The sequence below is a fragment of the Arvicola amphibius genome, chromosome 3 (genome assembly GCF_903992535.2).
Source record: "Arvicola amphibius chromosome 3, mArvAmp1.2, whole genome shotgun sequence".
Taxonomy (NCBI): Eukaryota; Metazoa; Chordata; class Mammalia; order Rodentia; family Cricetidae; genus Arvicola; species Arvicola amphibius.
The window spans coordinates 104,867,518-104,894,796 of NC_052049.1; the positions used below are offsets into that span (position 1 = coordinate 104,867,518).

At 39.5% G+C, this 27,279-nt stretch overlaps 1 protein-coding gene across 1 annotated transcript in view; it reads right to left on the reverse strand.

The window, feature by feature from the left end:
* Positions 1-27,279, reverse strand: part of Ccdc15 (coiled-coil domain containing 15) — a 76,960-nt gene that overhangs the window by 7,266 nt on the left and 42,415 nt on the right. The window lies entirely within an intron of this gene.

The following is a 27,279-nucleotide window of genomic DNA, read 5'->3' on the forward strand; positions in this document are numbered from 1 at the left end:
GCTGTTATTTAAAGTTAGCTTCCTTATACAAATAACTCAAGAAATTCCCTCAAAAAGGGCAATACAAAATCAGCTTAGAAACCCAAGAACTTTTTAGTTTTTTAGTTTTTTTTTTTTTTTTTTTTTTTTTGAGACAGTTTCTCTGTATAGCTCTGGCTGTCCTGGAACTCAAAGAGATCTGCCTGCCTCTGCCTCTCTAGTGCTAGGATTAAAAGCATGTCCTCCCTCCCACTGCAAGAGCACTTTAAAAAGTGTTTGTGCTGGCTGACCTGAGTTTATCTATGTATGTTGGAGTTTTGCTTGCATGTATGTCTGTGTGAGAATTGCCACATCCTCTGGAACTGGAGTTACAGACAGCTGTGAACTGTCATGTGGGAGCTGAGAATTGAATTGGGGTCCTTTGGAAGAGTGGCCAGAGTAGCCAGTGCTCTTAGCCACTGAGCCGTTCTCCAGCCTCGAGTTCATCTTCTAATCTATATAATTGCCTCCCAAAGGGAAATGAGAAATTGCCAGTAAGATATTTTCTGTTAGAATCCCAGCACAAGAACAGGCTCAGGTTAAAACTGGTAGGCAGGACATTTGCCACTACGAAAACGCTTTAACAGGTACCAGATTTGTCCTCACATCGAAGAAACTTAAAAGGCAAATACAATAAAATGAAATAAACAACAGCTTTCAAGACACTAACATCAACCACAAAACCACAGTCGTCCCTAGAAGGTGACAAACAAAAAAAGCAATTACAATTACTGCCAACCTTCAAATATTGCCATCCTAGTGCAGAGAAGGGGAATTCACATGGAACCTGGTAGATCTGAGTAAAACACATCTGTAACAGCAATACATTTACCAACCAAAAGGTAAAAAATAAAACACAATGTTAAACATTGTCTTAGGGTTTCTACTGTGATAAACACCATAACCAAAAGCAACTTGGGGGAGGAAAGGGTCTGTGTTGCATCTTATAACTCGGAAGTCACAGTCCATCAGTGAGGGCAGTAACTCAAGGCAGGAATCTAGAGGCAGAGATGGGAGCAGAAGCCATGGAGGAAGGCTAATTATTGGCTTTCGTCTCCTGGCTTGCTCAGACTGCTCTCTTAAATAATTCAGGACCACCTGTCCAAAGTTAGCACCACCTACAGTGAGGTGGGCCCTCCCACATCCATCATTAATCAAGAAAATATGCCAAAGACTTACCTATAGGCTAACCTTACAGAGGCATTTTCTCAATTAGATTCCCTTTACCAAGATGTGTCTAAGTTTGTGTTACACTGAAAAAAGTCCAAACAGTACAGATATCTAACCAAAGATTACTAAGTGTGGTGGTTTAAATGAGAATGGGCCCCACAGGGTCACAAATTTCAATGATTGATCACTAGGGAGTGGCACTATTTCAAAAGATTAGGAGGTATGGTCCTGTGGGAGAAAGTATTTCACTGAGGATGTGTTTTGAGTTTTCAAAAATCCTAAACCTGGCATGGTGGTGCATACCTTTAAACCCAGCAGGTAGATCTCTGAATTAGAGGCCAACCTGGACTACAGAGTGAGTTCCAGGATAGCTAGGACTACAGAAAATCCCTGTCTCAAAAAAAAAACCCATAAAAGATAAAAGACCCCCCCCCTCCCCCCCGCCCCGGACCAGGATATAGACTCTCAGCTACTGCTCCAGTACCTGCCTGCATGCTGCCATGTTCCTCATCATGATGATAATGAACTTAAACCTCTGAAACTATAAATCCCCAATGAAATGTTTTCTTTTATAAGAGTTACCATGGTCATGGTGTCTCTTCACAACAGGACAGTGACTAAGACACCAAGTATGGAAAGAGGCAGGGAAGTAACTCGTTATGAGCAGAATAATCAAGATCATCTAACACTGTTGTGTTAGAATTACACAGAATGACATTCTCGTGGTTATTACAGTCATATCGTATATGCTCAAAAATAAAATCTGCTGGGCATGGTGGCACATACACACCTTGGCATTCAAGAGGCTGAAGCAGGAGGATCACCCCATATGTGAGGCCAGCCTGAGCTATACAGTGAGTTTCCAGGTCAGCCTGTGTTACACGGTGAGACCCTGTATTGAACAACAGAAAGTAACAGGAAAAAGACTGACATAAATCTTCCAGGGTGAAAAGATGCAATTTCTGAGATGCTAACTACGATTCTGTCATATATGTAAATCTATAAGCATAAAGATAGAAACTCTAAGATGAATCACAGCAAAGGGGGTGCTAATAAAAAAGCAGATTATATAGGTCAGATTAAAAATCTGGAAAAGAAATTCCGCAGCTATATCTACAAAGATGATATACAAATGGGCCAAGATGTGTGTGTAACAATAACATCACTCACTATCCAGGAAATGCAACCCAAAGTTACAATAAAGATAAAATCATCTAGCCAGGTATGGTGGTGCACACCTTTAATCCTAGCCCTTGGGATGCAGAGGCAGAGGATCTCTATTGAGGCCATCCTGGTCTATATACTGAGTTCTAAGACAGCTATGTAGAGAGACCTTGTCTCAACAACAACAACAACAACAACAACAAAAAAGATCATTTAATATCCACCAGGATTGCTACATTAAAAATAACCAAAAAAGTTGAGGATGTACTGCAGTGGGTGGAGTGCTTGCTTAACATGAGGTTCTGTCTCAAAAAAAGAAAGAAAAAGAAAATATGAGAACTATGCATGGTAGTGTTTATCTATAGCCCCAGTTACTCGAGAAGTCAAGAAATGAGGATCACAAGTTCAAGTCTAGCTTGGGCAAATAGCAAAACTTTGCCTGAAAGCAAAAAAATAAAAGAATATGAGAAATTAAAAACCTCGTTAATGGAATTCAAAATGGCATGCCACGATGGAAAACAATTTGAAGTCTTTTTAAATAGTAAAAGCATGGACTGGAAAGATGCCTCAGAGGGTAGGAACACTGGTTTTTCTTCCAGACCCATGATTCAATCCTAGCACCCACATGGTGGCTAACAACTCCAGTCCCAGAGAACCTGACATTCTCTTCTGGCCTCCTTGCACATAGTATGTACATGGTACCACACACATGCACTCTCTCTCTCACACACACACATACACACTCTTTCTCTCTCTCTCTCTCTCTCTCTCTCTCTCTCTCTCTCTCTCTCTCTCTCACACACACACACACACACACATTCATTAAATAAATAAAACCTTAAAAATAAAATTACTTTTAAAAAGGTACAGTATACCTGAGCAGTTAAAAGGAAGCATACATGTGCAAATATATCAAGTATAGATCATATATATGTGTATATGATATCAGCCAGTATGTATCTCAGAGCAAAGAAAATGATGAGATATAAAGAAGGAGACAGATCCAGAACCACTCCCCCACTTTTTTTCTTTTTTTGAGACAGTGTTTCATCACGTTAAATCTCACTGGAACTCACAATATAGACCAGCCTGGCCTTGAACTCATACAGCTCCACCTGCCTCTGTCTCCTGAGTGCTAGGATTAAGGCTGCTGGGATTATACACCACACTTGGCCTATATCCCAAACATTTTTAAACCCAAAAGTAGACATTAAAATGTATGTAAGATTTAGGATGCAGCTCAGTAATAGAGGGTTTGCTTAGCAAGCCTAAGAACTTGGGGGTAAATAAATTCACAGTACCACACACAAAAAATATGTTTTTGAATCCGGAGGGATGACTCAGCAGTTCAGAAAACAGGCTGCAAAACAAAACAAACAAACGAAAGAAAGAAAATTGGCTGCTCTCAGTAGGCACACAATGGTTCACAAACATCTTTAACTCCAGTTCAAGGTATCTGACACCGTTTTCTGGCCTTATATGTACCATATATATAAGGAAACACTGAAATTGAAATATAGCTGGATGGTGGTGGCACATGTCTTTAATCCCAGCACTCAGGAGGCAGAGGCAAGTAGATCCCTGTTGAGTTCAAGGCCAGCCTGGTCTACAAGAGCTAGTTCCAGGACAGGTTCCAAAGCTACAGAGAAACCCTGTCTCAAAGAACAAACAAACAAACATTGAAATGTACGTGGGGGGCCCAAGTCCTTTGGATCGAGCACCTCCTCCAAAAAACCTGAAATGTACACAAAAATTTCAATGTCTCTTCCTTAATTACTGACGCAGTAAGTAGACAGAATAATGAAAATGATACAGTAGACTCTATGAACCAACTTCACCTACCTGAATCTATAGAATAAGAGTTTAAGCATAATATGTTTTCCACTTGCAAAGCTCTTGAACTTGAAAATTTTATCAACATAGACAATACCCTATGACCAGTAGTCCTCAACCTGTGGCTCTCAACCCCTTTGGGAATTGAATGACCCTTTCACAGGGGTCACCTAAGACCACTGGAAAACAAAGATAATTACATCAATTCATAGCAGTAGCAAAAATTACTATGAAATAGCAATGAAAATAATTTTATTGTTGGGGGTCACCACAACATGAGGAGTTGTAATGAAAGGCTGTGGCATTAGGAAGGCTGAAAACCACTGTCCGAGACCATAAAACCAATGTCAATAAATTCAAAAGGATTCAAGTAGTGCACAGCTTATTTTCTGACCATAATAGAATTAAATTAGAAATGAATAAAAATTCTTAGAAAATCCAACATATTTGGGAATTGTATGATATACTTTCAAATAACTTATGAGAAAAAAGAAATGAAATTTAGAAGGAAAGTTTAACTCAGTGAAATGATTTATACAGCTAAAGAGTATTTAGTAAGGCGAGGGCTCAGGAAATAAGAAGAGCACTGGCTGCTCTTCCAGAGCACCCATTAGGTTTCCAGCACTACATGGTAGCTCACACTTTCTGTAAATCCAGTTCCCAAGGGATCTGATGCCCTTTCTGGCCTCTGCAGGCACCAGGAACACACACGGCACACAGATATACATGCAGCAAAATATCCATATACATAAAATAAATTTTTAAAAAGAGAGCATGTAGTAGGGAATTTCTACCATTAAATGCCTATATTAGAAAAATAACATAAAAAGGGCCTTACATCAAAAACCTTAGCTTCTACTTTATAAAAAGAGAAAAATCAAGTTCAAGAAAGTACCAAAAAAGAAATAATAAAGGAAATAGAGATCTGAAACAAACTGAAAAACAAAGATAACAGAAAAAAATACTAAATTGAAAAGTTATTTCTTTAATAACTGTTAAATCAGTCTAAATGTAAGGTAAAAGACACAAATTGTTAATAAAAAAGTAAAAAGTTATCATTACATATTCTACTATAATATAAAAGGCTCAGGGCAATTTCATGCCAAAAAAATTGACAACTTGGATGCAGTTACAATGTGAAAGGTACATGTTACTACAGTCCTATATCAGCAACAATGAAATTGCAGTTAAGAGATTTTCACATTGAGAAGCACAGAACCACATGGGTTTATAGGCAAATTCTACCAAATGATTAAGGAAGAAATGATGCTAGCTGTCACTCATCCAACAAGACTGATGAAGAAAAACTGCTTTTCAACTATTCTCTAACACTAATATTACCCTTAGGTCAAAACAAATAAAACCCCAAATCAGATAAAACAGAAGTGCAAGTTAGTATCTCTCATCATACATATAACAAGGTAATATATTTTGTCTGTTTTCTCTTCTGAAGCTGAGAACTGAACCCAGGGCCTTGTGCTTACTAGGTAAGCATTCGACTACTCAACTAAATCCCCAATCGCTATTCTGTCTATTTTGGGTCTATATACTGTATTAAAATGTCCGTTTATGCTGGCAGCATACAGGAATACACATTTAGCTTTAGGCATCAATAATGTGCCCTGCAAACTTACTCAATTAACCTTAAAACTCCACTGGAGTTTTACAAAGTGATATGTCATTTTCAAATAAAGCCAACTTTAATCACTACTTCTTTATTTAAATTGTTTTATTTCGTTGTCTTGCCAGACTGCACTGACTACAACTCTAGTATGACTTGAATAGATGCGAAGAGAACGGCAGCCTTGGATCTGGAAAGAAAGCATTTAGCCTTCCATATCAAGTATATTAGTGGTAAGATTTTCAATAGATGTTCTGTATCAAAAAAAATCCCCTTCTCTTCCCAATTTGTTGAAAAGGTTTTTAATTTTTTTTATAGGTATTGGATTTTGCATGTGGTCATGCAGGAGGTCACTCCCTCTCCAACTCCATTGCTCCTTTTGAACGCTAGACCGATTCTGTCCCTGGGGTACAACCCACCTGCTAATAGTATGCTGCTCTCTTTGCTCGGAATGCTGATCGAGTTGTGAGTAGTAAAAACTATGTTTAAATTTCAGGTAGAAATAATAACTTTTGGGAACTGAACTTGAGGCAATTCATATTACATTCTTGCAAATAATTTGTCTCTATTTTGTTCATGTCCTTAGACTTTGTGCAAGGCTAAATATAAAAAATAAAAATCTACATCTTATCTGTGCTTGTAGTAATATTGGTACAATCACTTTGAAAAGTAGTTTGGCAACTTCTTTTAAGACTGAAATACGTACCTATCTTACTTGGCAGGTCCTTAGCCTAGAGAAAAGATAATATATGCCCATACTAACACCTGCATACATATTTCATTGAAACATTAAGAGCAAGTCAATGCCTGTCTACAGAGCTTCAAAGAATGAGATGACTACCTGGTTAGGGGCTAAAGCTCCCTCAAGTTAAAGCCAATGTTCATTTCCCAATCTGAAAATCCTTAGAGACTGAAGGATTATACTAGGTCTACTTGGTTTGTGTCCTAAATGGAACAAAGCCTAGATGACAAAGCGCCCATTTAAAATCCTTACTGGAAAGAAACTTTGTGACAGGTTCCATGAGTTCCAGGCTGGCCAGGAATTCCCCATGCAGCCAAATGTTCTGGTTTCCTTTCTGTTGCTGTGATAAAGCATTTCAATTCCCCCTTAAGGGAAGACATACTTTATTTAATCTTATACGTCCAGGTCACAGTCCATCCCAAAGGGAAGTCAACCGACGAACCATGGAGGAATGTGGCTTGCTGGCTTGCTCTCCAGCTCATTCCCTGGCTCATGTTTAGCTAGCTTTTTATACATCTTAGGACTACATGCCCAAGAAACAATGCCACTCACAATGGGCTGGGCCTGCTTACATAAATTAATAATCAAGACATTTCCTCATAAACACACCCACAGACAAACTTGATCAAGGTGTATTTTCAATTGAGGCTTCTGCTCGCAAAGAACTCCCAGCTGTGTCAAGATGACTAAGGCTAAATGGATATCAAGGATGACTTCTGGTCTTCCTGTCTCTTCCTAAGTGCTGGAATCATAGGTGTGTTGCCATCCTGTAGTTTCCATGGTGCTGGAGATCATCTCAAGGATGTGTATATACTAGGCAAGCAGTCTACCAAATGAGGTACACTGAGTAGTTTAAGCCTACTGTTGAGAAGTACTTCTTTTTTTATATACATTTTTTTATTGATATTTATTGAGCTCTACATTTTTCTCTGCTCCCCTACCTGCCTCTCCTCTTCCACCTTCAACCCTCCTCCAAGGTCCCCATGCTCCCAATTTACTCAGGAGATCTTGTCTTTTTATACTTTCTACTTCCCTTGTAGATTAGATCTATGTAAGTCTCTCTTAGTGTCCACACTGTTGTCTAAGTTCCCTGCGATTGTGGTTTGTAGGCTGGCTTTCTTTGCTTTATGTTTAAAACCCACCTATGAGTGAGTACATGTGATAATTGTCTTTCTGTGGGTTACCTCACTCAAAATAATGTTTTCTAGCTCCATCCATTTTCCTGCAAAATTCAAGCTGTCATTTTTTTCTGCTGTGTAGTACTCCATTGTGTAAATGTACCACATTTTCCTTATCAATTCTTCAATCGAGGGGCATTTAGGTTGTTTTCAGGTTCTGGCTATGACAAAAATACTATGAACATGGTTGAGCACATGTCCTTGTGGCACGATTAAGCATCCTTTGGATATATACCCAAAAGTGCTATTACTGGGTCTTGAGGAAGGTTATTTCCTAATTTTCTGAGAAATTGCCATACTGACATCCAAAGGGGTTGTACCAGCTTGTATTCCCACAATCAACACAGAAGTATTCCCTTTTCCCCACAACCTCCCCAGTATAAGTTGTCGTATTTTTGATTTTGGCCATTCTTACAGGTGTAAGATGGAATCTCAGAGTTGTTTTGATTTGCATCTCTCTGATGACTAAGGATGTTGAACAATTCCTTAAGTGTCTTCCAGCCATTTTAGATTCCTCTGTTGAGAGTTCTCTGTTTATGTCTGTACTCCATTTTTTATTGGATTATGTGATCTTTTGGTGTCCAATTTCTTGAGTTCTTTGTATACTTTGGGGATCTGCCCTCTGTCTAATGTGGGGTTGGTGAAGATCTTTTCCCATTCTGTAGGCTGTCGTTTTGTCTTGTTGACCATGTCCTTTGTTTTACAGAAGTTTTTCAGTTTCAGGAAGTCCCATTTATTAATTGTTTCTTCCAGTATTTGTGTTGCTGGGGTTATATTTAGGAAGTGATTCCCTGTATCAATGTGTTCAAGTGTACGTCCCACTTTCTCTTCTATAAGGTTCAGTGTGGCTGGCGTTATGCTGAGGTCTTTGATCATTTGGACTTGAGTTTTGTGCATCGTAATAGATATGGGTCTATTTTTATTCTTCTAGATGTTGATATCCAGTTATGCCAGCACCACTTGTTAAATATGCTTTTCTTTTTTCCATTTGATTTTTTTTTTTTTTTTGCTTTTTTATCAAAGATCAGGTGTTCGGAGATGTGTGGATTGATATCCAGGTCTTCTATTCGGTTTCATTGGTAGTCCTGTCTATTCTTATGCCAATACCAGGCTGTTTTCAGTACTGTAGCTCTGTAGTAGAGTTTGAAGTCAGGGATTGTGATGCCTCCAGAAGTTCTTTTATTGTACAGGATTGTTTTAGCTATCTGGGTTTTTTGCTTTTCCATATCAAGTTGAGTACTGTTCTTTTGAGGTCTTTGAAGAATTTTGCTAGGATTTTGCTGGGCATTGCGTTGAATCTGTAGAATGCTTTTGGTAAGATTGCCAAGAAGTACTTCTTAGGGAAAACAAAAAACAACAAAAAGCTCTTCTGGAAAAAAACAATTACTCATTGTTGATAATGAACTTGGATCTCCAGGAGCTCTGATGGGGATATATGAAGAGATCAATATTATTCCCATACTTCCTGTGGATACATAGATCTAATGGACCTGGGGAAAGTAGCTGAAAGTGTTCTGGAAAGGATTACTGTGAGCAAATGCTATCAAGTAATACCATGTGCAAAAAACATACTTTTCATGTAAACAAGGGTCGGTTAATGGTACCTGATTCTAAAAAACTGTTAGCCAAGTATGGTAATTTGGGTACGTGAGAAAGATAAGGCTTGATAAGGGTTAACGCAGAAAGTTCTAATCTAGCCTAGACTACAAAATGAATGAGAGACCTTGTCTCAAAATAAAAATAATTTAAATAATAAAAACTCCCATAGCCATTTCAATACCAGTAACCATTCACTCTGATAAGTAAGCAGTCTTTAACACAAAAAAAAGACATTCCCCTAACAAAGAGAGATTACAATTAGTTAAAGGCTCAGATGATTGTCAAGATTTCTTACTAATAAAGAATTTATTTGAAGCCGGGCGGTGGTGGCACACACCTTTAATCCCAGCACTCGGGAGGCAGAGGCAGGCGGATATCTGAGTTTGAAGCCAGCCTGGTCTACAAGAGCTAGTTCCAGGACAGGCTCTAGAAACTACAGGGAAACCCTGTCTCGAAAAACAACAACAAAAAAAAAAAACAAAACAAAAAAAAAAAAAAAGAATTTATTTGAGGCAGGGTCTCACTATGTCACCCTAGTTGGCCCACAACTTGCTCTGTACACCAGGCTAGCCTCCAATCACAGAGATATTCCTGCCTCTGCCTCCCCAGTATTGGGATTAAAGGTGTGCACCACCACATCATCTACTAAAATATTTTTAATGAAAGTGTATAGAATATGTTTTTAGATACAATCTTATAACACATTTAATAGGTGATGTTATAGTATAAAATAAAAATAACTTTTATATGCACTGGGAATACAATTCAAGTGACTGTCTTTTGTGATATTTACTTTATTGCAGTGGTTGGGAACCAAACCCATAGTATCTCCAAAGTGTGCTTGAATATAACTCTAAAATATGCAAACCAGTGTTGCCTGCGTTAGATGTAGATGTGCAGAAGGCTGCCAATGGTCATATGACAAAAGTCCTGAGGGTGACAGCTTCCCTAGTTAGGGTTACTATTGCTATGTATGACCTTGTCCAAAAGCAAGTTGGAGAGGAAAGGATTTATGAGATTTACACTTCCACAGCATAGTCCATCACTGAAGGAAGTCAGGACAGGAACTCCAGTAGGGCTGGAACCTAGAGACAGGAGCTCATGCCGAGGACACAGAGGTTGCTGCTTTCTAGCGTGCTCAGCCTGCTTTCTTATAGAACCCAAGGCTACCAAGCCCAGGGATAACATCATCCACAATGGGCCAGGACCTCCCCCATCAATCACTAATTAAGAAAATGCCCTTGTGGAGTAATTTACCCAATTGAGGTTCCCTCCTTTCAGATGACTCTAGTTTGTGTCAAGTTGACATAAAACTAGCCAGCACAACAGGTATGTTTACTATATGATACTGGTGGTGGTGGCTTCATGTGCTATACATGTCAAAACTTATCAACTTCTGGTGCTAGGGAGATGCCTCAGTCAGTAAAGTGTTTGCCATACCAGCATGAGAGTCTGAGTTTGGATTGTCAGCACCCATGAAAAAGTCAGGTGCAACAGCATGTGTCTGTAACCCCAGGACTGGTAAATATTTTTTCAAAGATTTATTTATTCTAATTTATGTGTCTAAGTGTTTTGTCTGTATATACACATGGACATGGGTGCCAGATACCATGGAACTGGAGTGGTTTTGAGCCATCGTATGGGTGCTGGGAACGCAACCAGGCCTTCTGCAAGAGCAACCAAGTGCTCTTAACCACTGAATGACCCCTCTAGCAAGACTGCTAAAAATTCTAGGCCTCTATGTATGTGTGGCAGACTGTCAACTCCAGGGGAAAATTAAAGCCTCCATTTTGTTAGGTTAAATTTAAGATCTAGACACCATACTACAAAACTAAAAGATAAGGCACTAGAAAAATAGGCATGGATGTTGTCAGTGTGCAGTTACTTTATCTGTATTCTGATAACTAACCACTAGCCACTCCCAGGAGAGAGAAACAAGGCCATGTTAAACAAGGGTTTTCTCACAACTGCCTTCCCACATTTGCTAGTATTTTCTGAGCTACCCCTATAAATCTAAGCTGAGTATTTCTTGAAGCGCATAAAAACGTTTTATGGTATGACCGAAACTGCAGCAAAACATAAAGGTGTAATGGGGCAGAGGTGAGAAATCTCACTGCAGTCTAGCACAGGGAATCTCTTTATACCAGGGAAGATCAAGATTTAAAGGCAATGAACTTGGGAATGTGAGCTGGGTGATGTGGAAAAACCCTGCACGGGCACACACAGAGGCAGTGCTGACTAACCTATGCGGCTCTCAAGCTAAGTTAGAGAACGGAAGGAAAAGACTGAGTGCCAACTCAACAGGCGAGCCTAAGATCACTGGTGCTTGGCTACCATCTATGTTTTCTTCTTTGTTCTGTTTTTGTTTTTGAGACAGGGTTTCTCTGTGTAGCCCTGGCTCTTCTGGAACCTGCTCTGTAGACCAGGTTGGCCTCGAACTCACAGAGATCCACCTGCTTCTCTGCCTCCCAAGAGCTGGGATTAAATGTGTGTACCACCACTGCCCAGCTTGCTTGGTTTCTTTTTTTTTTTACTTTTAAAGAAAGACTTATTTTTATTTTATGTTTTGTGTGTTTAGTTTGCATGTTTGTCCATGCAGCACAGGCATGTGGTACCCACCAAGGTAAGAAGATGGCATTAGATCCCCTGGAGCTGGAGTTACAAATGGCTTTTAGGTCCTGGGAATCAAGCCTGGATCCTCTAAAAGAGCAGTTAGCACTCTTACTACTGAACCATCTCTTCAGCCCTGCTCACTACTTCTTAATTATTATACTGTGAACTATGCTCTAGTGACCTGGGCTTTTGAGGGTGGTTACAACTGCAACATTATTGTGGTCAACAAGTATTCCTCCCCAACTCTGCTCTGTAATGGTTCATCTTGATCAACTCGAGTGGACTGAGAACACTCAGGGGCTAGTAAAACATTCTTTGGGAGTGCCTATGAGTGGGTTCTGACCACTGACCAAAGAACTTTTAAAAAGAGAGCCAGTTAAGAAACATACTTTGAGGACATTCAAATTTGTTATGGTCAGTAATTCCTGACCTTGTCATAAAAGCAAATCTGATGAAGCAGAGCGAGGTTTTCAATGATGAAATATAAACAGAGACAAGGGAATGACAACAGAAAAGATAATCATCAAATTCAAACCATGTGTTAGCTTAGTGCACTAAAACCAGCATCATAAACAATCTCATATGAAGTTCCTTCTTCTTTGGATGGTTCTCTTTATTTGGGCTGAAATCTGAGGTACTCCTGACAGGACAGAATTGATGGCGTTAACTCCCTGTCTCTACTTAGATGTCCTTCTCTTCAGTCAGTTATCTCAACCTTTTGCCTCCAGTTCTACATTTCTTCACCCACTCTCAAACAGCTTACAGATGGAGCACTCCAGTAAAAAACAGTTCTTTAAGGTCACTTACTCCACTGGTGCATGCTTTCTCTTCACAGGCAATGCTGTCCCAAACAGACAAATAATTTAAAGTATTACAATAGTTTATGACACTCCAAAAAGCCACAGTAAATAAGCAAAAATGCATTCTATCTGTGTACTAAGATTTTAAGGTGTGTTAAGGAAACGTCTAAAAAGGCTCTATGGGGAGCACTGGTTTAAAAAAAAAGGCCAAGGAACTGTGTAAACACTTTCCTGACCTTACTGACTTGTTAACTACTCCTTCCTTCTTGAAACTTTTTTTCTCAGCCTTTGAATGCATTGTTTCTGCTGCTAGGTTTCCTCATGCCCCTCTCTGGACCCATCCTTTCCTGTCTGCTTTGCAAGCTTATCTTCTTAAAGCTCTAGTAGGTATTGTCTTTCTCATGACATGACATTCTCTCACCCGAGTCTTAGTCTATGGCTTCTGTTTCAGTTACCACCCACAGTCACCTGTAACTCACAAAGCCATGGCATTGACATAGATTACGGCTTTGAGACCCAAGTCTACCTGTCAATTTGACATCTCCACTGGATATCTCAGAGATATTTTCTCAGGGAAGAATCCGTAATTGTAGTCAGAATTCTCAGGATAAGACTAACCACCATACAGCACTTTCAGAAAGGAGCATAAAATCCAAAACAATAGTGCTACAAAGGTTAATAAAGAAACAAATGCTCGGGGGCTGGAGAGATGGCTCAGCAGTTAAGAGCATTGCCTGCTCTTTCAAAGGTCCTGAGTTCAATTCCCAGCAACCACATGGTGGCTCACAACCATGTGTAATGAGGTCTGGTGCCCTCTTCTGGCCTTCAGGCATACACACAAACAGAATATTGTATACATAATAAATAAATAAATATTTTAAAAAAAGAAACAAGTGCTCTATAAACAAGTTTCTATTCTCTAATGTCCGCAATACTTCTTATGCAAACACACCTTTACTAGTAAACAACAGAAGTCAGAGGAGGCCAAAACAATGGTGTGACTGCTATTACAACACTTCTATGGTAATAATGAAAGGTATTCTGAAACCAATGTCAATTTTTCAAAAAAAAAAAAGAAGAATCCAAGAGACTGCAAGTTGGTCTATAAATTCAATATACTGGGCATTTGCACAAATAACAAGTAGATACTAATATTTACACTTCTGAAGTATATTCTAAAAACAAACTGATATCATTATGAATATGTATGTAAAATAAAATAAAAACAAATACCTAATTTAGGAAACAACTCAAAACTTTGTGGGGTTTTGTTTTGCTTTGTTTGAGACAGGGTCTCACTAGGCAGCTTTGGCTAGCTTAAAACTCAATATATAGACTAGCCTGGCCTTGAACTCACAGAGATCCACCTGCCTCTGCCTCCCTAGTGCTGGGATTAAAGGCATGCGCTATCATGTTCTACAATATTCTTCTTACAACGCAGTCCTCTTCCACACTGGAAGGCCGTTCATGTCACTAATCCTTTACAAAGTGAAACTAAAATAAAGACAGAACTAAAAAACAGGGGCTCTCGCCTGACCCCTGGACCTTCTTCCTGTAACTACAGACTTACCAACACTAGTAATACATTCTAATAAAAGGAATTCTTCCAAGATGGAGAAACAGGCTTATTCGTAAGTGAAGAGCTGCTCTGCTAGGAAAGTACCTTCTCAAGGAGATGGAAGTCTGTCTCTTTGCTCCACAAGACTAAATCCTAAAGCCTCACCTAGCATAGTCTCAGTCTTTGTTCATACTCTTTTCCTGTTCAACACTTTCCATGACTCCCATTTCCTAACTCTGAATTATTCCTTACCAATTAATTTAACAAGGTTTTGGGGATATAGCTCAGTTAGTAGGATGCTTGCATAGCATAAACCCTGGGCTGGATACTCAGCATGGCAGCTCACACCTGGAATCCCAGCCCCACAGGAGGCAAAAGTAGGGAGTCTAGAAGTTCAGGGTCATCCTTGTTTACAAAGACTTCATGACCAACCTGAGCTACATAGATCCCATCTTCCCATCTCCAATGATAACGATAATAATAGGAAGAAGAATTTAACATTTCTTACTGCAATATCTACTGGATATTTTTTTCACACCTCAAGTCCATAGGCTTCAATTTAAATGTATCCTCTATTTATGTATCTCTTTCTTGGGAGACGTGTTTAACAGTACTTCGTTCATTTGGACGAGCCACAGATTTAGGTATCATACTTAAATCCCTCTCTTAAATTACCTTCTACTCTTTACCATCTTTGCCTACTCACGTGTTAAAAATTTCTAAAAATTAGGCAAAGGAGCCACCAAATCTGAGACAAAGCCCCAGTTTTGCCACTGGTTAGATGTAATCTTATGTTAGGCAGATCACTTAGAAAAAAAAGGGATAAAATCTACCTTATCAAGTCATTGAAATGAGCAAAGGAGCTAATATTTCTAAAGCATCCAATGTCATACCTAATGGTATAAACATTCAACGACTGGTGGTTACTGCTACCATGAATGAAGTCTGAACCAACTGAACCCAGTAGTACTGCAACTGACTCCCAAAAAGGGTTTAATCCATACTTTTAAAATTAATTTCATTCTCTTCTTGTCTTATTTCAACAAACTCCCAGCAGCTAGTCTTATCTATTCCCACAATGCCTCTAATTGGGCTCCTGACTGTTCTCAGTATAAAGTCCAACTTCCTCCTGACACACTAAGCTCTTTATGATTTTGTCTTTACGTCTTAAGGCTCAAATCTTGCCATTTATTTAGCTCTGATTACATTAGAAATGTCATATTGTCTCACAAATCACCACTTTTGCAATGCTAGTCCTTTAACCTACAATTCCCGTCTCCTCCTTCCCCATTCAAATTCCATCTTTATCTCATGCCATTCCTAGCAATTCTTCAATACTTAGGTTTGGGAAGTCTCCCCTTTCTGCCACCCAGGCTCTCAACTCTAGTTTAAAACCAGTTTCTGTGCTCTCACATATTCTTTTGTTTCTTATAATAATAGCAACCACTAACACCTACTGAAAATGCACCATGTTCCAGACACTGTACCAAACTCATTTAGATAAGATACTGTCTTATTTTAATCAGCATAGCACCTTTACAGAAGTCCATCATGTTATCCTCATGATATAAGGAAGTAGGATCCAGCTGTGAGTGGAGCTTTGTAACGCTTATTACAAAGCATGATGGTGATCTACTTATTTACCTTTTCCCTATTCCTCAGCCAAATCTACCCTATAGGTTTCTTGAAAACTCTAATTGTGTTCATCATTTCTCATATCCCTAAATATAACACATCTATCAATAAGTAGTAGCACAATAAGCATCTGATAAATTAATGAAAGCCACATAATTTCATTCTTATAAGTGGGCAAAAAGAAGCAAATAATTCATGCTTACAAAACCGATCCATGATTATTTTTGAAACTGTTTTTTGCATTCAAGTTAAAACACACAATCTCCATCAAAGAATGCATTGTTTTAAGGAAGGGCCGCTTGTTCGTCCTGGCCACCTGGCTAGCTTACACCCGAAAAAAACCACACAGAAACTGTATTAATTAAAACACTGCTTGGCCATTAGCTCTAACTTCTTATTGGCTAACTCTTACATCTTAGTTTAACCCATCTCCATTAACCTGTGTATCTCCACGTGGCAGTGGCTTACCAGAGATTCTAACCAGCGTCCATCTCAGGCAGAGGATCCATAGCTTCCCTCTGACTCTGCCTTCTTCCTCTCAGCATTCAGTTCTGTTTTCCCCACCTACCTAAGTTCTGCCCTATCAAAAGGCCATGGCAGTTTCTTTATTCATTAACCAATGAAAGCAACACATAAATAGAAGGACCACCTACAATGCATATTTGGCTTCTTAAACGAACAAAAAGAAATTTAAAAAATTAACCTATTTGTCAACAACATGATTTTAAGTCTTCTGATGCCACCTGCAAAACAACCAGCCCTTTTCACACTATTTTCTGAGTATAAATCTAGGAGAATAAGAAGATTACCCAGTAGAAAACAGTGATTAAAACCCTTTTTTTCTTTAAAAGTCAGTTGTCTTGCTAAATAAAAATTCTCCATTGATTATGCCACGTGTCATAAGATTTAGGTTAGGCATCAAACCTACAGGAGGGAAATCAGTTCAGTGAAATAAACTGAGCTAAATACATTTCTATTCTGTCTTTAACCCGATGGACACACAAGGAACTGGAAGATAGCTCTGATGTTGACCAGACCATAATTATGGCTAAAAGATAAGACACAGTAAGATAAATCTAGCATAGGTATTACAGACTTCCTCAAAGCTAATATCCTTACTTAAGCTCTAATGTTGTTATTGAGTAAGATTATGTAAGGACAGTTCTAAGGAACATTAAGAACATAAAGACTGAAGCTATAGATGCAGTACTGTTAGTTGATTTCTTACCTAGCATACACAAAGTTTTGTGTTTAATCCATGCATGCCTGCAATCTCAGCAACTGAGATGTAGAGGCAGGGGGGTCAGGAGTTCAAAGTCATTCTCAACTACATAATCAACCATGACTACAAGAAAACTTGCCTCAAAGGGAAAAAAATTACAAAGGATCCATGAAATATTAATATAGAGTTCTGCCAAAAAATACACAAAAACTATACTTCATAAGTATATGAACCTAGCCCAACACATATGCACACATACAATCTCTCTCTCTCTACCCCAGCCCCATTTGCTAAGCCCTTAGTGTCCCTGGCCAAGACTCACTGCTTCCATGACCAGCTCCCTGTGCTCACAAAATATCTCCATTCATCAGAAACAGGAAAGATAACAGTACTCTTCAGGATGGGAATTTGGTCGTCATGGTCCTCCAGCTCCCAATTTCTGAAACTGTGTGCCACACTTACATATGGGACTACACAACTTAATAGAGGAGTCACAAACAAAATTGGCAACAACGAAAGGTTTCTGAATACCTAATGATGAAATTTCAAAATTACATCACCACTTCCCCACAGCCTTGGTTCTGAACTTAGTGACACTTTGTACTGTGCATAGCCATGTGATGCCATTAAGCACTGCCTGAAATGCCTCAGCAGAGATTTCAGACTACTGTTATGTTGCAAACTGCAGTGTTTTTCATAGAGTGTCCTGCTCTTAAAACAAAGACTTTCTGTATGTTCCTACATCATTCCTTAGGGTCAAATTATTATATCTTTTTTCTTTGTTCGTTTTTCAAAACAGGGTTTCTCTATGTAGCCTAGGCTGTACTGGAACTCAGAGAAATTCGCTTGCTTCTGCCTCCCAAGTGCTGGGATTAATGGCATGCACCATTAAAGAAAAGAGGTAAGCGGACAGCGTCATTCCTGGCTGGCGGGGACATATTGAGGAGTTAAGATGGGAGGTATCTTTTCTTTGTTCAGAAAGGGATCAGTAGATAGGAACGAGTTTGATGATTTAGAGTTTGTGGAGGATAATGAGGACAGTGAGGATTCATCAGAAGAAGAGGAGGAGATCATATGTGAGGAAATAAGAAATCTCTTAAGAAAACTGAGAAAACGGAAAGTAAGAAAAGATTCACACCCAACTCCCTCGGCCCCTCCGGCTTATAATGATGAAGGTTGGTGGTCTCAGTTGAGTAGGGGCTCTGGCACTGAACAAAACAAGGGAGTATGTTTCCATCCTGTACACATGGTTGCACCGGTTATGGAGGTGCCAGACACCAACAACCCAGAGCAAATAATTCACCAACATTTAGCAATACAATTTAATGAAATGAAGCAATTAAAGGAAGCTGCAGCTGCATATGGGGCTCAAGCACCCTTCACGTTGGCCATGGTAGAATCTTTCTCTGCTCTGAATTTAACACCAGGTGATTGGCGGCAGTTATGTCGTGCTGTCTTACCTGGGGGAGATTATCTCTTATGGTGAGGGGAATATCGGGAAAATTGTAAGCAAATGGCCCAGTTAAATGCTCTAGCGGGTCAAGCTCAACGTAATTTAGATATGTTAACTGGGGCTGGGGCTTATGCCAATTTGCGGCAACAAATTCTGTATGATTCAGGAGTATTTGCCCAAATAGCTGCAGCTGCTACTAAAGCCTGGAAGGCCCTACCTAACAAAGCAGCTGGGGATCAATTATCAAAAATTTTATAAGGACCATCTGAACCATTCCAAGATTATATAGATAGACTGTTACAAGTAGCAGGTAGACTGCTTGGAGATGAGACAACAGCCATGCCTATAATAAAGCAACTTGTATTCAAAAATGCCAATAGATATTGTAAAGAAGCATTACGCCCTCACAAAACAAAGAGTTTAAATGAATATATCAAGATATGCAGAGATATAGATGGGAAATTCATTCAAGGCCATGTTATAGCGGCAGCTATTCAACCTTGGAAAAACATAAGAGGACTGGGACTGAGGGCCAGAGGCCATAATTGTTTTAACTGCGGAACTCCTGGTCATTTTCGAAAGGAATGCCCACAGCTGATAATGAAGGGAAGGAGGAAACCCGACTTGTGCCTTAGATGCAGAAGGGGAGCACATTGGGCTAAAGATTGCTTCTCCAAAACAGATATAGATGGGAAACCTCTGCCACGTGCCATTAATCAACAGCAGGGAAACTGGCAGAGGGCCCTGCTCCAGGGCCCCAAAACCTCAGTGTATGGAGCAATGACCATGGAACCGCAGGGAGAGTACCCCAGCAGAGGTCGTGTCCAGTTCCTTCCGCAGATACAAACCTTTGGCAAATTTCCAGACAAAATTGTACTTCCCTATGATAAAGATCAATTGTTACATTTACAGCAATATAATGATGATTAGACTTTTTATTTTTTATCAACTGACGCAATAATTGATAGCCATTATCCCCAACATTCATTGTTAAGTTTTTTTAAAAATCATCCTGTTACTTTTCCATGAATAGTAAAACCTAGGCCTCTGGTGGAAGCTCGAACAGTTTTTACAGACGGTTCTCCAAAAGGAAATGCTGTGGTAGTTTCTCAGGGTCTGGTATTCCAAACACCTGTTTGCAATGTCTCTGCTCAAGCAGCTGAAATAACAGTCTGTATTCTAGCATTACAAATGTTTCCTGATGAGTCAATTAATTTATATACTGATAGTATTTACTTGTCTCAAATTATTGCTTCTTTGGACAATATTTATTATGGTCCAGGTGGGATCCTATTTTTGTGAGTCATATTAGAGGTCATACTCAATTACCTGGACTCCTGCCCAAGGGCAATCAATTCGCAGATGCATATGCCCAAATACTATTTGCCAGCCCTGAAGAAAAGGCTTCTAAACTCCATAAAAAATATCACTTAAGTGCTCGTTCTTTGCAGCGCCATACTGGTTGCTCCAGAGCCACCGCCTTACAAATTACCACCCAATGTTCCGCCTGTGCTCCTTTTCATAACATTTAATTGCTGGAGTTAATCCTCGTGATCTTAAACCGAATGACATTTGGCAGATGGATGTTCCCCACCTACCCTCAGCTGGAAAGCTTAAATATATGCATGTTTCAGTAGATACTTGCTCTAAAGTAGTTTTTGCTTTGTTGCATAGTGGAAAGAAAATTAAGGATGTGATAGCTCATTGCCTGCTGGCTTTTGCTTATATGGGCTTACCTAATTTTTTTAAAACAGATAATATTCCTGCATATACTAGTGGAAAATTTCAAACTTTTTGTGTAAATGATATTAAACATATTACAGGTATTCCATATAATCCTACTGGACAAGCTATAGTAGAAAGAATGCATATGGTAATAAAACAGTATTTCACAAAAATAAATAGGGGGAGTATATTCTCTCTCCCAATACACTATTGGCTTCTATTTTGTTTATTCTAATTTTTTAACTGTGGATCATGAGAGCCACTTGGCCATGGAAAGACACTGGGATAAAAGTTCTCAGTCCTTAGTATGGGTACAATGGAGACCTTCTTACAGGATGGTGGAAGGAGCCCACGCCCCTGTTGGCTAGGGTGAGAGAAGCAGTTTGTGTTTTTCCTCCAGGAACAGACAAGCCCATTTGGGTACTAGAGCAATATGTTTGGGCTGTGGAAAATGATGAGAAAGCATCCTGTGATGAGCCTGAGAATGACACCTGTTATTCTCTTGATGAGCCTCCTGGTGAGTCCCAATCAAGCGGAAAGCACTGTGTGAAGCCTGGTAAGAAACCCCCTTGTATTGACCAGTGAGCTAAGCTAGTTCTTTGTATTCATCTTTCTATTCCTTAAACTATACAGCTGGAACTGCTTTAAGCAATATGGTGATAGAACAGGCTTCTATTAATCAAACCTTTTCCTTTGTGAATGCTTTATGCTTTGTACATTTTTTGGGTTATGAATATTACTTAAAGGAATCCTATACAAGTGAGTGTAGTTCCTATCTTTCTTTTTTGGAATATTTCTCTGAGAGCCCAGGCACTATTAAATCCCGTGTTTGTTTTAGTTTTCTTTTTTGTAGTATGGAATAGCACCTTTGGGGGAAAAGATAGTCTTGGTTGTTCTTTCAGAAACTGTGGCCTGAGCGACTGCTGGGATGACCACTCCAGTGCTGCCTTGTTGGTTCGGGTACCAGCCATCATACCACAGCCAATCAACAAAAAGACTAAGCAGACTGAGGTGACCCTGTATCGACAGAAACGAGATTTTGAAGTGACAGCTGCAGTGGTTGCTGTCAACGCGGTGTCTGCTGCTGCAGCCATGGTCGTTGCAGAACTGGCAATGGCACAGACATCATGAATAAACTGGCGAGACAAGTCAAGGATGCTCTCTAGACTCAGAATGTCCTGAGTGTCCACATTAAATTTGGACTTTTGAATTTAAATCAACAGACTGCCCTATTGTAGGAGCAGGTGGACTTATGGCTAGTACAACAAATGTCTTGTTCACACTTTTATCATTCCATTTGTGTGACATCTGTTAATATTGTTAATGCCTCTTATGTGATGAAACAACTCAATGGTTACTTGAATAACCCTAGAAATGTTACAATTAGCTCACCAGATTGTAACTGTTTTAGCCAAAGGGTTGGTAGAATACCATAGCCCAAATGGGAGGCTGGGTACAGTGGTGACTGGGGACCCTACTGCTGGCAATCTTAATGCCTGTTGCCATGGGCATTCATCTCTGAATTCAGTGTAAGGTCAGACAACCCATGAGAATGCAGCATATGGTCACTTAGCAAGTCCTTCTGAGCTTGTTGGCCAGTAACTTGAACGTACTCCAGGTTTGGTTGTGAATATTCTACAGAAGAGGGCCTGCCTAAGACAGGGAAGGGGCCTCCCAAAGACAGGTAAGGGTTTACTCTTCTGAGATGACCTAAGACAGGAGGGTCTTCTGTTGTATAAAAAATTTAGTGGGGAGATGTTGGGACTAATGAGTCCTGGCCTTCAGCTGCACTTCCCTGTCTAGAGCCTTCTAATTGAAGTTACTAAAAGCTGTGCTTTACCTAGAGGATCAGAGGATAGGATTTTCACCTGTTGGCCATTGACTGCAGGGTATTTAAGCCTCCATGGTGCTATTAAAGAGGGCTTTTGGTACCAGTGTTGGAAGGTCTGTGTTGGCCTCTCTCTGCATGTGTATTCTCAACCTCCAGCCCCTTGCCCGAAGCTCACGAACTGGGTTCTAGCGCATAGAGCGCAGACGGGGCCCCGGCACGCGGCAGGCTGAAGCTTCAGACTTAGTAAACACCTAAAATAATCAAGACTGTGTAGTATTTGCAAAAGGAGTGGACAAATAGATCAATAAAATAGAACAGAGATTTTAGATACGGAAGTACATAAATACAGTCAACTGACCTTTCACAAAGGGGCAAAAGTAATATAATGAAGAAAAGACAGTCTTTTCAATAAGTGGTGCTGGGAAAATCTGAGTATCTTCATACAAAATTATTTTAAACAAAGACCTTATATTTCTTATAAAAACTTAATTCAAACTGTACAGTCAAGCATGATAGCACTTATTTATAATCCCAGAGATTCAGTGGCTAAACAAAGATGAGTTCAAGACCAATCTGAACTATACAGCAAGATCCTATTTTCAAAAAAAAAAAAAAACACAAAACAAACAACAAAAACACACCTCTAAAACTAGACATGGTGGGATCAAGAACTGTAATCTCAGCACTGAGAGGTACAGGTAGGAGGGACAGCAGTTTGGGATCATTCTTAGATACACTGAGTTCCAGACAAGTCTGGGCTTTGTCTTAAAATGCAAAAATAAAGCCCTTCAAAATGGATTATAGAGCCAAACATAAAAACCATATAGCTCCTAGAAGATGATTTAGATACGGCAGAATTAATCCATGAGAAAGAAATGATAAACTTGACCATTAAAATTTTCTGTTCTGAAAAAGGCATTGTCAAAAGAATAAGAAGACATGACAGAAACTGAAAAGAAAGTATTTAAAAAGATTTTACAAAGATCTTAAACTCAACATATACATAAAAATTCTCAAAGTCAAAATAAGGAAACAATGTCATTAAAAGCAGAGAAATAGTGCTGGTGTATCACCTCTCCTGACTTGTATGTATGGTGCTGGAGGAGAAAGTAAACATCAGTATCACCCAGCTACAGACTTTATTGTCTGCAACAGAGTCCTGCTTGCAAGGTATACTGATGCAACAGTGGCACAACTGCTATGGGAGTAATCAATCGCTTTTTGATTGGTTTTAAGGCCCACTCTACAGGATAGAAGCCATGCCTGACACTGCTAAAGTGACCAAGAACCTGAGACTAGAGGAAAACATAGTACTATTATTCTGCTAAAAGAACATAACAAAGAAATGATACCTAATGGTACATTGTTATACGCATAGAGCAGACATCACTCAGCTCTCACCAGAGAAGATTCTTCCTGCAATAAATGAAAATTAACATGGAGATCCAGAAACAGACAATGTGCAGAGAGTGAGAGACTTTAGAACAGTCAGCCCTAAATAAGATGTCTTTACAAAACTGCTGTAGGATAATGCTCTTGTATACTATAAAGATTTGTCACTCATATTAGTTTAATAAAATGTTGATTGTCCAGTAGCCAGGCAGGAAGTATAGGCAGAGCAATCAGACTAAGAGAACTCTGGGAAGAGGTAAGGCAGTGAGTCAGTCATCAGCCAGAAACAGAGGAAGCAAAATAAGAATGCCTTACTGAGAAAAGGTACCAAGCCATGTGGCTAAACACAGACAAGAATTATGGGTTAATTCAAGTTGTAAGAGCTAGTTAATAATAAGCCTGTGTTAATAGATGGAACAGTTCATAATTAATATAAGTCTCTGTGTGTTTCTTTGGGGGCTGAACAGCTATGGGAATGGATGGGACAGAAACTTCCATCTACAAATGGTGCTCAACATGGGACTGGAACCCATGACCCTTAGATTAAGAGTCTCATGCTCTACCGACTGAGCTAGCTGGGCTCCATAAATTGCACCCAAATGTTTAAGAATTTCCACATAAAGCCCGAGAAGGCTTTAAAAAAGGTTTCTAGACAGACAAGAACAGAGTCAAGTACAGTTTCTTGGTAATTATCTTTTCTCTGGTTCGCTCTGTTGGCTGGTGGCAAGCAAAGGTGCGATTCCTTTAAGAGAGGTTTTCTGATTCAGTATTAGCAGCAAAAACCGCATGGTGGCTCTTTTAAGAGGCCCTGCCACCATACACTTAAATGGTGTTTATGAGCAGCCGGCATCAAGTTTCTTGGTGGTGGCATGAACCCAGAAACTCCACAGAGTTGTGACAATAAAGCATGGCTCCTGCCAACACTTCCACTGTGAAGCTAGACTCTCAGGAAGTCGAGGAATGGGCCAAGCTAGTCACCAAGACTACCACCTTAATCCTAGCCATACGGTTTAGCAGATTAAAGATTCATGTGGTCAGACAATGATAGAGCTATACCGGAAAGACAGATTCAGATGAAAAAACTTCTAAACAGTTTAAAAATATATGTAGGCTTGGGAGAAAAAAGAAAAAGGAGAAAGTCCTTTAAAAACAGAAATAGAGTAGTTAGGCATGGTGGCACATGCTTTTAATCCCAGCACTTGGGAGGCAGAGGCAGGAGGTTCTCTGTGAGTTCCAGGCTAGCCTGCCTGGTCTACAGAGTGAATTCCAGGACAGTCAAAAATATACAGAGAAATCCTGCCTCAAAAAAATCAAAAATTAAAAATAAAAATAAGTAGAGATTTAAAATCCACATAAAGATGGAAAATAAATACACAGAGAATTTGAAAATCACATGTTATTGTGTTTTCTTTTAATTGTTTGACTGCTGAGTAAGGAGCAACAACTGCTAAAAGACAGTGGAGGAGTGTCTATGTGTTACTTTCATTGGTTAATAAAAAACTGCCTTGGCCCCTTTAATAGAACAGAAAATTAGGTAGGCGGAGTAAACAGAACAGAATTCTGGGAAAGAGAAGGCAGACGCTTCAGGCAGTCGCCATGCCTCTCCTCTCCGAGATGGACGCAGGTTAAGATCTCTCCTGGTAAGCGACCACCTCGTGGTGCTACACAGATTACTAAATATGGGTTAATTAGTCAATAAGAGGCTGAAACTAATGGGCCAGGCAGTGTTTAAAAGAATACAGTTTCCATGTAATTATTTCGGATGTAAAGCTTGCCAGGTGGCGGGACGCAGCCCCGCTGCTCCTTCTACAAGATAGTTGATGATAAATGCTGCTGGATTAATCCAACCTTTATATTTTGAAAATTTAAGTTAAAAGATATGTTACTTTGGGAGAGAGATTCTGCTTTCATTTCCATAGAAAATAGGAGGCTGTGGATTCATTCTGGGTGAAGAAAAAAAATCAGGTCTAATTGAGGAAGACCTCCTGAATCTCTGCTAGGAGTGGACATCCCAGACGACCAGATCAACGTTGTAGAGCATCGGTGCTGCAGTCTCCTCAGAGCTCTGCATCCAGAACAGCCTCAAGACTGCGGCTGAGACGACCCAGCCCCACCAAAACTCCAGGCAGGACTTGACCATAATCCTAAATTTTCTTTCGATCCTCATAAGATTACCAGTGCCCCAATCCACAGGAAGTAGCCTAGGAAACTACACCCACATTCACAAATATGGATAGTAAGTGTTTGTCGTCTTTGTTTGGTGTGTTGGTTACAAGTTGTTATGCATATGGTCGGGGAAGAGCTAAGCAAAGGAGGTTAGATGCAGGATAGACCTGCTGTGCAATGACACTGTGCACTGTGAAGTCGGACACTCCTGTTTAGTCTATAAAATGCTGGCTGTCCAGTAGCCAGCAAGGGGGGGCAGGCAAGTGATCATACTAAGACAATTCCAGGAAGAGGAGAGGTAGAGAATCAGTCACCAGCCAGACACAGAGAACGCAAAATGACAATGCCATGCTGAAGAAAGGTACCAAGCCATGTGGCTAAACATAAACAAGAATTATGGGTTAATTTAAGTTGTAAAAGCTAGTTAATAATAATCCAGAGCTAATAGGTCCAACAGTTTATAATACGTATAAGCCTCTGTGTGTTTCTTTGAGACTGAACGGCTGCAGGCTGCAGGACCAGGCAGGACAGAACCATCATCTACACCAAATCCCTCCCCTTAAGGCCCAGAGGTCTACATAAAGGGAAGGCAGAGAGATTGTAAGAGCCAGCCAGAGATAGGGGAAGACTCTAAGGCAAAAACATTTTCCAGACATAAGGCTGATACACATATGATCTCACAGAGACTATGAAAGTAAGCACAGGATCTGCATAGGTTCAAACCAGAAAATCCCATAACTAAGAAGGGGACAAGGGCATAAAAGCCCCACTCTTAACCAAGAAGTTATTTAAAACTGATACTTGATAGGAAATAAAAAGCTAGATTTTTCAAATGGAGTCTCACAGGGTATTATCAACCAACTCAAGGGCAGGTCCCATGCTCAGGAATAGTTGACAAACACCAAGACACAGACACTATGGATTTTTGAGCACTTTTTGGTGTGTGTGTGTCTTTTTGTTTGCTTTTTTTTTTAGTATGCTTTGGTTTTTTTTTTTAGGTTTGTTTTAAAAGAGAGAGAAAAAAAGAGAGAAAGAACATAAAGTTCAGTGGATAGGGAAGTGGGAAGAATCTATGGGGAGTTGAAGAAAGAAAAAAATATGATCAAAATATATTGTATGAAAAAACTAATAAAACTATAAAGCTAAAAATAGAAACAAAAGACTCAATTGAAAAATAGGCAACAGATCTGAATAAACATAGCACCAAAGAAGATACACAGACGGCAAGTAAACATATGAGAAGATACTGCATGCCATAGATCATCAGGAAACTGAAAGTTACAACACTGAGATACTAACACATACATACTTACTAGAATGAACAGACCACAGACACTGACAACACCAAATACTGATAAGGACATGATCCACATTTTGCTTATGATCCAGAAATCACACTCCTTTATATTTATTTATCCAAATGAGCCAGTAATTTATGCCCTCAGAAAATTTACACAGTAGTTTATTATAGTAGCTTTATTCAAAAATGCCAAATCTTATTAGCAACAAAGATGTCCTTCAACAGATCAAATGATAACATAAAACAGAGATACATCAAG